Here is a 12,051-nt window from a genome sequence, read left to right as displayed (position 1 = left end):
AATTGTTATGATCAGAGTTGCAAAGTAAACTTTTGAGGAAGATTAAATATGATCCTCTACTTGTTTCTTTTCTACTCCATTTAACTGAAGGGGTGCACTGTCAAAGATCAGGAGGGGACTGGCACAATCTCCTACCAACCTATCCAATGTGCTTCCACTTGAAACTATAAATGAAGCTCCCACTGGGATAAACAATTGATCACAAATGCCAAGACTGTACAAATGATGCATCATGGAACATACTCTCCTTGTGGCGAAGAGCAGAAACTCAAGAGAAATGAATAGAAACTTGTTGTCTCATAAATGTTGCTGAGAACTGGCACTCTTTTATTTCCACCCATGGTCTATGGACCAAATCAATTGTCATGCCAAGATCTAACTCAATGGAGCAGAAGTGGACACTTCCCTAAAGGAAGGGTGAGCAAGGCCCATGCTGGGCATGGTTTTGTCACTCTATTACAGGGAGGGAATAAAAGGAATAATAGTTCATTCAAACTCAGTTTAAAAATATATATGTATATGTCTATACATATACACACATAACATATACGTATATGTATACATATGTATGTGGGTATAATGTGTGTGTATATTAGGAATGTGACTGTATGTAAATGGAGCAGTAACAAGAGGAAGATATAAAGCATCAAGTATGGGTACTATGTTGCTTTTTTTTTTTTTTTTAAGAGAAACTTGAACAAACATATATGCTACAGGGGAAAAAGATGTAAAGCAGAAACAATAAACACAAGAGGAATATCACTTTAGCAATTCTTGCCTCCCTCTCACAACAAAACTATACCAATTAGGATCCAATTTGGAAACAGCCATTGAATGAAAAAGTTCGTACAAAAATTGCTATCTCCAATAGGGGTGAAGAGATGTCTAACAGGGGGAGCAGTCACTACTACCTCCAGGGCTGCAGTAGAACACCTCTGGAGGGAATGAATGTGGGAAAGGTATTGACCCCCCAGTGCTGAGATCTAGACCTTGTTGGAGAAGATGCAGCCTTGACTCTGCGAGCAGGGAAGAACCTGGGGTGGTTACTGCAGGTCTTGCCTGCAGTTCACCTTCTGGGGTGCTTTGGGGTGATGCCTATAGAAACATGCTACATACTCACAAACATTTCAAACTTTACATCTCAAGCTTAAAAATGGACTCTGGATTTTATCTTTCATCTGATCAGTAAGTTCTTTCCCTAGTGTTCCAACCAAAAGAAATGGCTCCACTCTTCACGCAGATGTGCAAGCCTTTCTTCTTACTTTGCTTCCTTTCCCTCAGTCTCACCCATCTGCTAATCGGTCCTTTCCATTCCCGCCATCTCTCAAGTGCATCAATTTCTCTTCTTCTATGCCAAGAGTCTTACTCAAGCTATCTATACCTCTCCTCTGAACCACTCCAGCAGTGTGATAACTGGTTTCTCCTATTCTTTTTTTTTTCTCACTTTTTTTTATTAAAAAGTTTATTTTTACATCATTTTGCACTTTTTTTTTCATCTCATTTGTAATCCCCACGGGTTTCCCATCACCAAATCACCCCTGTGCCACCACCATAGTCCCGTGCATTTCCCTCCCTTCCTTCCCCCCCACCCCCGGTTTCTCCTATTCTTATACCACCTCAGGCCATGATCTGTGGAGAAACTGGAGGATCCTTTCAAGATGTGAATATACATCTTAAATCTTCCAGTGACCCCAGCTATACCCAGACTAGAGTTCAAATGCCTATGGTTCTGTGGCCTCTAATCTTACACTACCTCCCCACCCCACCCCACCCCCACTCTACTCCAGCTTTACTGTTCTTTCATTTCTTTAAACACATTGCCATTTTGCATTGCCAAGGTCTTTACACACCAGGTCTCTTCCTGGAATGCTGTTCTGCTACTTTCTTCTTCAGATCATATCTTCTTCAGGTCCTGTAACAATCATTCTCTGATTTTTTACATATTAAATGTAGAATCTAATTCCCATACCTCTGAAGATGGATTGGTCTTAGTGACTTGCTCCTAGTAAATAAAATACTGTAAAGATGACCCTATAAGACTTCCAAGACTAGGTCTAAAAGGTGATACAGTTTCCAATCTGAATCTGTCTCTTGGGACTTTTACCCTTGGGACCAAGCTACCCTGCTATGACAGAGACAGCCAGCCAGAGAGAGGACATATGCAGGAGTCTCAGCTGACAACCCCAGTAAAGGCCCTGCCAAACAGCCAGCATCAAACACTTCACATGTACATGAGGAAGTCTTTTGGCAAGCCCAGCCCCAACCTCCAAGCTCCCTTAACTAATTCTGGGTAAAGCATTCCCACAGACCTTCCTACTTAAGTGTTCACTGATTCCATCCACTGTTGATAAATGATTTATTATACTAAGCCCAATGCCCAATCTAGTGCTTGGCACACAATAGGTGGTCAATGAGTATCTGTCAAATAACTGAGTAAGCGAAGGAATCCTTCTGTCAATTTGAAGTTATCTGTCATTAAAAAGATGGAGGGTTGACTGATTGGGAAAAAATTTTCTCACATAAAATTAGCGATAAAGGATTGATCACAAAAATATACGGAAAACTGACGAAACTCAACAAAAATAAACAACCCTATCAAAAACTGGGCAGAAGAGCTAAAGAGACACTTCTCCAAAGAGGAAATGCAGATGGCCAACAAGCATATGAAAAAATGTTCAACACCACTCATAATAAGGGAGATGCAAATTAAAACCACAATGAGATACCACCTCACCCCAGTGAGAATGGCACATCTTCAAACAACTCGCAACAACAAATGTTGGCGAGGATGTGGAGAAAAAGGAACTCTCCTGCACTGCTGGTGGGAATGCAAACTAGTACAACCACTATGGAAAACTGTTTGGAGGTTCCTCAAACTGCTAAACATGGAGCTTCCCTACGACCCAGCAATCCCACTGCTAGGTATCTACCCAAAAGACACAAAAACACTGATTGAAAAAGATACCTGCACCCCATGTTTACTGCTGCTTTATTCACAACTGGAAAGACATGGAAACAGTCCAAATGCCCAAAAATGGATGACTGGATTAAAAAGATGTGGTACATATACACAATGGAATATTACTCAGCAACCAAAAAATAAAATAAAATAAACATGCCTTCTGCAGCAACATGAATGGAGCTGGAAAAGATCATGCTTAGTGAAATAAGCCAGAAAAAAACAGAAAAATACCAAATGGTTTCTCTCATAACAAGAATATAATGGAAAACAGGTGAGAAAATAATGATAATGATAAACAGCTATATACCAGAGACATTTTGTGGGGGTGGAATGGGCAATGGGATCAAAACAGTGGGGAGGGAAATGCACTGGACTATGGTGATGGCGCATGGGTGATTTTATGATGGGAAATCCAAGGGGACTGCAACTGAGATGGAAAAATGCACAAAAATATGTAAAAATAAACTAATAATAATAATAATAAAGATGGAGGTTTGTTTAATCATTGGCAGGATGGTGACATCAAATGTCAATTCAGATAATTAATTGCACAGGGAGAGTGGAAGACCTGATGAACACCAGTTGGGAACCTAGATGACTAAAGTCACTGGGCTCTGGAAAGCTAAGTGGAGCACCCAGAAACACTAGTCCTGGCATCAACAGAGCAGAAAAGTCTATTTATGTTTTGTTAAGGAAGCAAGTGACTTGCTTTGTCATCTGTCATGCCTGCCAGCACATGTCTTTCTCAGAGGTGGGACTATTCTCAACCTGGGAAACAGAAGACAGGGGATTGAACAGGAGAAGTTTCAGAGAATCGTTCTTGCAAGAGACACTGCTCTTTGGCAGAGCTGATAACGATAAACATGTCAGACAACTGGGTTTCAGGCTGGTTCCTGGGGGCCGTGTTTATCACTTTCTGCTCTGAAGTACGGTTTCCTTGGTGATAGGACGGGTGCTGGGTGGACAGCAGCTTTGGGGCCACCTGACTAGCTCTGAGCTAACTGGCTCTGACAGCTTTGATTGGGATGAAAAGATTTAGGGTCCCTACTGGCTTTCTTAAATTAACACTCCCTCCTGGAGTGAGTTTGTTTTTAAACTTTGCATTAGATTAGGAAAATTTTCCTGTGACAAGAGAGTTCCTTTAAACAGAGATGGACTTACTGGATCTGCTGGTAGGATTTGAGGTGTGGCTCTTTGAAGCAACCCAGCCAGGTAAATGACACCCTCACCTGCTTCCCAGGCAGTACCTCTGAGGGATATGTACCAGCCAGGTAAGCAGCAATCCTGTCAGTTATTTTAACAGAGAGAATTTAATCTAGGCAATATGTGAAGCAGGTATTACAGGTTTACAAGAGAATATAAAAATGAGCACAGAGGCAATAACCTCAGGAAGCAGCTCTACTGCTGGAATCATTATCAGTAGGAAGTGTTTGCCAAGGCTGTCCAGGTGGTGCTCAACCCTACTTCCATCAAGTGGGCGGTCCTGTGTCCTCTTGTGACCCTGACACTCAGCTTGGAGGCTGCCCCTGCCCCCTCCCCACCACCACCAGTTGTGCCTTGGCGCCTTGTCTGCCCCCAGCTGTGCCTTAAGGACTAATTTTGGCACCCCTTGCCAGGGGGCTCTCTGAGTGCCTTTTTCTCCATAATGGAGGCCCACAGAAAAAGGGGTTTCAGGCCCTGTCACACTCTGCTTGAGAACGCCAGGTATTCTTGGGAGCTTACCCAAGCCAAGCTTGGATCCCTCCCCAAGAAGCCAACCCAGTGCTCCCTCTCCGTTTTCCCTTACTGACCATTTGACCCAGCTTTCCACACAGGTGTTGCTGACTATTATGGTGCCTCCCTGAGAAGATGAATGTGTCCTAACCTGCCCCCATGTCTAGGCCTCATGCACCTGCTGATTGATTCACCCCACCCCACCCCCAGTCTCCTGGGGGGCTTTCCTACCCCCATCAGCATCAATAAAACCTCCTGTCTCCACTGGAAAAAAAAAAAAAAAAAAAAACAAAGAGAAGTGATTGGAGTTTAATCACTCTAGAAGGTGGATGAGGGGCTCTGAAAACCTGGACCCAAACCTCTAAAGAGTGACAGCCTATTGTCCCAGAGGTTGGTACTGGAAGAGTAGGAAAAAAGTTATTGGGATGAACTGTCACTGAATGGTGTTGTTGTTGTTGAGGTGATGATCACAGGGACAAGGAACATAAAGGAAGTTCAAGTCTTTCCTCCCACAAGCCTATGAAAACCCCACCCATTTCCCAAGGCCCACCTTTAGTTTCACCTCCTCCGGGAGCTCTCCCATGGTGATAGTCCCCCCACGAGGCCAGCAAGGTCATCAAATTGTTTGGATCGCTCTAAAGAGTGACAGCCTATTGTCCCAGAGGTTGGTAGTGGAAGAGTAGGAAAAAAAGTTATTGGGATGAACTGTCACTGAATGGTGGTGGTGGTGTTGTTGAGGTGATGATCACAGGGACAGGGAACATAGAGGAAGTTCAAGTCTTTCCTCCCATCTTGCATTCCAACCCACTGTCCTTACTGACAGAGCCTATCTTAGGTCAGGTAGCCACAGAGAATTGTGGTTTGCAGAGTCCTCAGCCTCAGTAACAGAGCAGAGTCTAGAAGGGTGGATCTTAGCTGAGAGATGACAGCTTTGTAACCAGCACAGGGGCCTTGAATAAGGTAGATGAGGTTTGAACACCCAGCCAGGATAACCACACCTACCGTTTCACTGGTGGAAACCGTCTAGTGCTAGTTCTTAGCATATTACAGCACTTCTTGCACTATCTTGTTTAAGGACAGGTAATGGTAACAGGGCGAACGGGCGACTCTCTTCAGCATCCAGCACTGGCTCCCTTTGTCTTTTCTTGCCTCTGAGCACCTGCCCCAGGGCCTGTAACAGCCTGGTGCACCCCAATCTGTGCTTCTCTCACTTGGCAGTTTTCCACTTGTTCCTTGGGAGCAGGCATGTTTTCACCTGAATAACTCCACAGCCTTTGTTTCTCATTCTGAGTCTCCTGATCAGTTTACATTTGAAGAGGAGGTTTTAGAGAACAATAGCCTAGTGAGAGATGCCTTCAACCTGCCAGTTGCCAAGTGAGCCAACAAGGTTTGCTTTCTCTGAGATATCCTCTGTTCCTACCAATCTCAGACAGCTATCAGTCCCTGTTTATCCTCAGGGCCAATGTTCCCCGTTCCCCTTCATCGCACCCCTTCAAAGGCATGTTGGCAGGTGACCTGCTGAGTGCTCAGTCCCTGCGCCTGAGTTCATTTGTAGGTAGGTATAGTTTGAAGTACTGTTTTTCATTCAACTGTTGGTTTCTGTGTTTTTCTGCAAAAAGTCTTTTAACCCACCTCAAAGAAGAAAAAGGTAGGAAAAGAGACAACTCAGTAGGAAGGAAGGAATAGTATTTGTTCTTTCCTAAATGAAACTCAGGTCCACACCTGTCCTTACACTGACCAGAGTAGAAATGGACACAGATGGTCCACACTCCCAACTTCTCTTCCCACACCCAACTCCACCAGCAGATATTGAACAAACATCTCCACTCAATGCTTAACCTCAACCTAAACATCCACTACAGGCCTACCTAGGTCACTCTTGTGTGTCCCACTGTGACAGGACAACTGGGAAGGGGACCCATGCAGTCCTGGAAGAGACTGGGCTGGAGATGCTGGACCCTAGAACCTAAGGGTCGTCTACAGAGAGGGCTGACCCTGACTGGCACACAGACTCAGTCCGTGAGTTTCTCCTCCTGCAGGAGAAGTCTATCAGGCCCACAACAGAACTCCTGAAATCACAGCTCAGGACTGCAGCCTGAGAAAACAAGAGTGGCCATCTGGAAGAGAACAGAGCCTAGAAGGCAAGAATCACCATAGAACAGCCTTCCTACGAAGCCCAGGCCCAGGCAAGCACCTCTCTGTCAGGGCAAGAGGCAACTGAAGTCAAGGTAAGGGGTCAGGGCTCACCAGCAGCGTCCACTAGCAGAGAGGGCAGGAATACCATGCATGATAGCCAGAGCCCCTTCCTGAGACAGAAGTTTGGGGGAGCTCCACTGCAGCCCACACAGGTACCCTGGTGTCCCAGTAAAACACTTGGAGATGGGCCCCCCAGGGACTCTGGACCCCACCCATCCTGCCAAAGATAAGGAGAAGAGGAAGCAGTAGCAGGTTACAATTAACCCCAGAAAAGCAGAAGTGTGGCATTTCCTCACCACTGTTGTTCTCACCTGCTCCAACCCCAGCCACCCCAACCCCTACAAACAGAGGCCTTGAGTTGACTGTCCCTCATTTTAGCACCTATCATATTTCTAACCTTCTCCTATGGAGAAGTTTGGACAAAAGAGCACAGTGAACCCCACATGCCCACCACCAAGGTGCGGCAATCCTCAGCACAGTCATTCTTGCTCCAGCCAAACTCCTGCCTGTTTCTCCCTTCTGCATTATTGTGAGACAAGTCCCAAATGTGATTTGGTTTTGTCAGTGTACATCTCTTAAAAGTGATTGTTTTTAAAAATATATCTCAATATCTTAACATCACCGAGATTAAAATTCCTTCACATCATCAAACACCCAGGCAGTGTCCCATCTCCACTGGGTGCTTCTGGAACAGCGCTGGCAAGCACCAGCAGAGACAGGTGAGCCAGTAGACAGACCCGGCTGAGGCCCAGACCACATGTCCCCAAGAGACGCCCGGGGAGCCTGGGAATCAGGCAAGTACACAGCAGAGGGACAGAATCTTTCCCCTTTCTTTCCCTGCAAGACGGAGAGGGGAAGAATTTATCAGGTTAAAAGTCAAATGAATTTGCTTTCTTGAAGCTGGGTAATTTTTATTGTTACTAAGTGAAGTACCACCTCAGCAGGTTCTGAGGAGGAGACTGAATTTCCTTCGGACATTATCAGTGTGATGGGGATGTAGGAAAGGAAGAGCTGGATTTGACTAGTGAGTAAGTGTCAAGACCTCACCTTGCCCCTTTAGAGGGTGCGATATAAAGGGCAAGGCATATAGCGTCTCAACAAGCTGATTCCAAGCCACTGCCAGTTACTAATGTTACCTTGAGCATGCTGCTTAACTTATCTGAGTTTACGCCTTCCTCTCCAAAATTATAAAAAGGGAAAAGCAAACGCTCCTTAAAGAAATAGATTCAGGAGCCCATGTGCAATGGCGCATCAACACCTGGCCCAAGAGAGAGCTCAGCAGTCTGTTGGTTTTTCTGTTCCCTCCTTCACCTTGAGTCCAGGTCTAGTCACACATGCAGCCCAGAAGACCAGGCTCTGAGGGGGCGCTGCATGAGAGAGACTAGGTCTCTGCCTATCCTGCTTTGTGTTGCAGATGGTTTTCATCTGGTGGGCATTCCAGTTTTTCTCCTCCATTCAGGAAAGTCTTCCACCATGCAAGTGAGGTCGGAGGGATATTGTCTGAAACCAGGGTGTTACGGGATAGCTAAGGACAGAAGCAGGGCTGGCCAACCTGGAGGGCAGCAAATCTGGGACAGCCAGCAGAGGGAAAACAGAGTCTAGCCTGCAGGTTTTCTGGACACCACTCTGGATGTGGCGTTAAGGATAGAGTTGGGGCTCATAGATTTCATTGGTGGAGTAGATGGTAAGGCCAGAAGGTAAGGTCTTGGGAAGCAGCAGCTGTTGATGGGGCCGAGAAGGCGATGGGGAAATGTGGGAAGCACATGGGCATGCCATCTGGTTGTCTGATGATCAGACTAACCCCTGATGTTCTGCACAGCAGGCGGCCCCAGTAAGGACATGGGTCCCTGCATGGTGCAATAGACCAAAGTAGGAGATACCTGAGCCCTGACAGGTTTCCAACACCAAGACCAAAGCACTCATGGGCAAAAATGAAAGTCAGTGAGAAGAATGGGGAACACATACACACAAAACCAGGTGGACTGCCTGGGAGGACATGAAGAGGCTGGTTGGCATCTCCCTTTCCCCCATCTTCTGGGACGCCTACTTGGTACACCTCTGCCAACGCTTTGGTCTCCCTTGACAGCTAGAGGCTCCTGAAAGGGAGACACTTTTTCTCTTATACCTGGTCACCCTCAACACAAAGCCCCAAGTATACGGTGCACAGCAGGCTGGACACTAGCCGACTGAACTGGACTGCCAGATGGCCACTCTGCTCCACGGTTAGAGGGAAGAGGGTCCCTGCACAGTGCTGAGCAGAGAGGCTGCAGGTGCTGGCACCCTACCTCGGACTCCTTGCTAAATTGCAGTCTTGGCCAAGTAATTTCACCTGATTTTCCTCACTATAAATTGGGTATTTTTAAGTATTATTGTGAACCTTTGATTTAATATACATAAGCACTTGGAACAGTGTTTGGCACCTGGTAAATGTGCTGGGCAAGCCAGACCCTTATTATTGTGCACGAAGCGCGTGTGCTTTGCAGCCCTCAGCCACCTCCAAAGACAGGACTCCCCCACCTGTATCACCAGAGGCTTACATACTCCCTGAGAGGCACCAGAAAGATCTATCTTCCTCCTCCCCAATTAACATTTTAAAAATACCTTCGAGGAGACCCAAGAGCTCAGGGAAATGAAATACCCCAGACACTGACCGTGCATCCACAGGAGGAGATGCTGTGTCCACCCCTCGGACCACCACGCTACCCACTCTGGGGGATCTTGCCTGGCATTACCAGGCAGGCGTGGTTCAACTACAGGCGCCCCACACGCTGGCACCTTTGAGTAGTGGGCGCCACCTAGAGGCCATATCAAGATTTGCGGAAATGCCACGTGCACTTAGAAAGGAGTGGTATCCTCTCACTGTTTTATCCTTTAAACAATTATCAAGTCACTGCTGTGTGTTAAACCCTAGTGACACTGATGGAAGCACACATAATGTCTCATCTCCCATGGCATTCACAACGTGGAGAAGACTGACGCTCAACAAATAATTCAATGTGCAACCTAAGGGCTGGGAAAGAGGATTACAAAGGAAAGAATAATTAATTCAGGTATTCCCCATGGAATTTATTGGTGTCAGGCACTGCTGAAGGCATCAGAAACAAATAAAGGGACAAAAGAGAACTCCTGCTCCCAAGGAGCTGATTGCCTGGAGGCCAGCCAGGCTACCTTAGAGGTAAGAAGCCCATGGTGTTCAGAGATGAGTGAGTCAGGAAAATTCTCTAGGAAAACATTACTTGCATTGAATCTTCAAGAACGTGCAGGGTGTCCCAAGGTTGGGAGGTGGAGGGGAGGGGTAGCTAAGTAAATGTGTGAAAGCCAAAAGACAGGATTTGTGTTTGGGGAGTGGCAAGTTTCTGTCTGAAACACAGAAGCACACAAGAGAAGAACTGAGATGTGGGACTGGAAACAGAGTTTGGGGTCAAATGTGAAGAGCTTGGCTTGACCAGTGAAGAAGTTCAAACCAGATCCAGATGGTGGCAAGGAGCAGCACAGGGTCTAAAGCAGAGAGCAGAGCCATAGAAAGCTCCCCCTGAGGACCCATAAGAACATGAACAGCTCAGACTCCTATGAGAGAGGGACCTGCTGAGAGCTTGACACCCACTATATTTATTTTAACCATCTAAATGGCCTATAGAGCAAATATTATTAGTAGCCTGCTTCCCCTCCTCTCCCTCATGGAAGAACAGGCAGCATCAAATGCTCCTGAGATTCAAGTGAGGATCGAGATCCGTTTAGCCGTCTGTGGAGCATGAGCTTTTCCTGCCTGCTGAAGCAGAGCCAGGAGCCCAGGAGAGGCAGTCCCAAGGTTAAAGGGCCAAGACCCACTTAGTGTGCAGAATCAACAGCACTTAATGACAGTCCAGGTTTGCAAGACAAAGAATCGCAGAGAGGTGATGATAAGATTATAATGAACGGTGCACTTTTGAGCTAATGAATTTTTAAATCTAAAAAATCTTTATCACTCTAGAACAACTCCTGTTCTACCCAAGATCCCACCCAACTCCTGTTCTACCCAAGATCCCATCCATCCCTGTCTGTTCCTTCATTCCACACACTCCACCTTCCACAAAGGATGAACATGTAGGTCCCCAAGTGCAAGCCTCTGCTGATACACTTCATCTACTGGCCCCTGAACATTATTTTATCTTCCTTCTTACTCATCCATCCCTTGAAATACATATTTACTCTCATTTCCTTCATCTAACATAAAAAAAAAAAACTCACCTTAGCACCCAACTTCCCTCCACCACACCATTCTATTACTTTGATCTTTATCAAAAGGGTTAATTATACTCAGACTGTACTTTCTCTCATCTTATTCTTTCTCAAACCTACTTCAAGCATTTTCACTCACAAGGCCACCAAAACTGCTCTTGTTGAGGTCACTAATCACCCCTACTTTGCAACTGCAAGTCAACCAAGCATCCTCATCTTAAAGGACCTTCCAGGAGCATTCAACACAGTTGAGTCTCTTTACTTGGTGCTTTAACGTGACCTCCACTCTCCTCTGCAGGGCCAGTGATCTCACCAGGTCTCACACTTAAAACTCCCAAATGCATCTCTAGTCTATGTCTCCAACTGCCAACTCAACATTTGCCCTGGGCTGCCCAGTATGAATCTCAAACTTACCATGTCCAAAAGCAGACCCCTAGTCATGCTCCCCCAAACCTCCCACATTCTCCCCCAATTCAAAAAGTGAAACCCTAATCTCCAGGTTGCTCAAAACAAACCTTTTCATCCTATTACCTCTATCTGTCCTGGTACGTCTGGTTATGTTGTAACATAGAGCCCTCAAATCTCAGCAGTTCAACATAGTAAATATTGATTTTGTTGTTCACGTCCAACCTGAGTTGATGGAGCTCTACTCATCATTTTCACTTAGGGTCAGGACCAAATTCCACACTCCTCCAGGCAGGAGAAGCAGCCTGTAAGACCATGCCAAGAACTTACAGTGGTAACCACACACATTCTTCTGCTCATTTTGTTGTACAAAGCAGCCACACCTAGCCTTAGAGATAAAAGGAAATGCAAAACTACTATATGCGCCCCAAAAACCCAAAAATGTGGTAGACAGTTATTGCTTGAATGCCAGCAACCTTGTTTTGCATTCAAAAGTTATCCAGAGTCTGACCTCTTTTCAGATCTCCGCCAAAACACCAACAGCTTTTACCAAGACA

This window comes from Condylura cristata, unplaced genomic scaffold (assembly GCF_000260355.1).
Source record: "Condylura cristata isolate star-nosed mole 26May11 unplaced genomic scaffold, ConCri1.0 scaffold00031, whole genome shotgun sequence".
In the NCBI taxonomy this organism is placed as follows: domain Eukaryota; kingdom Metazoa; phylum Chordata; class Mammalia; order Eulipotyphla; family Talpidae; genus Condylura; species Condylura cristata.
This window is presented reverse-complemented; position numbering follows the sequence as displayed.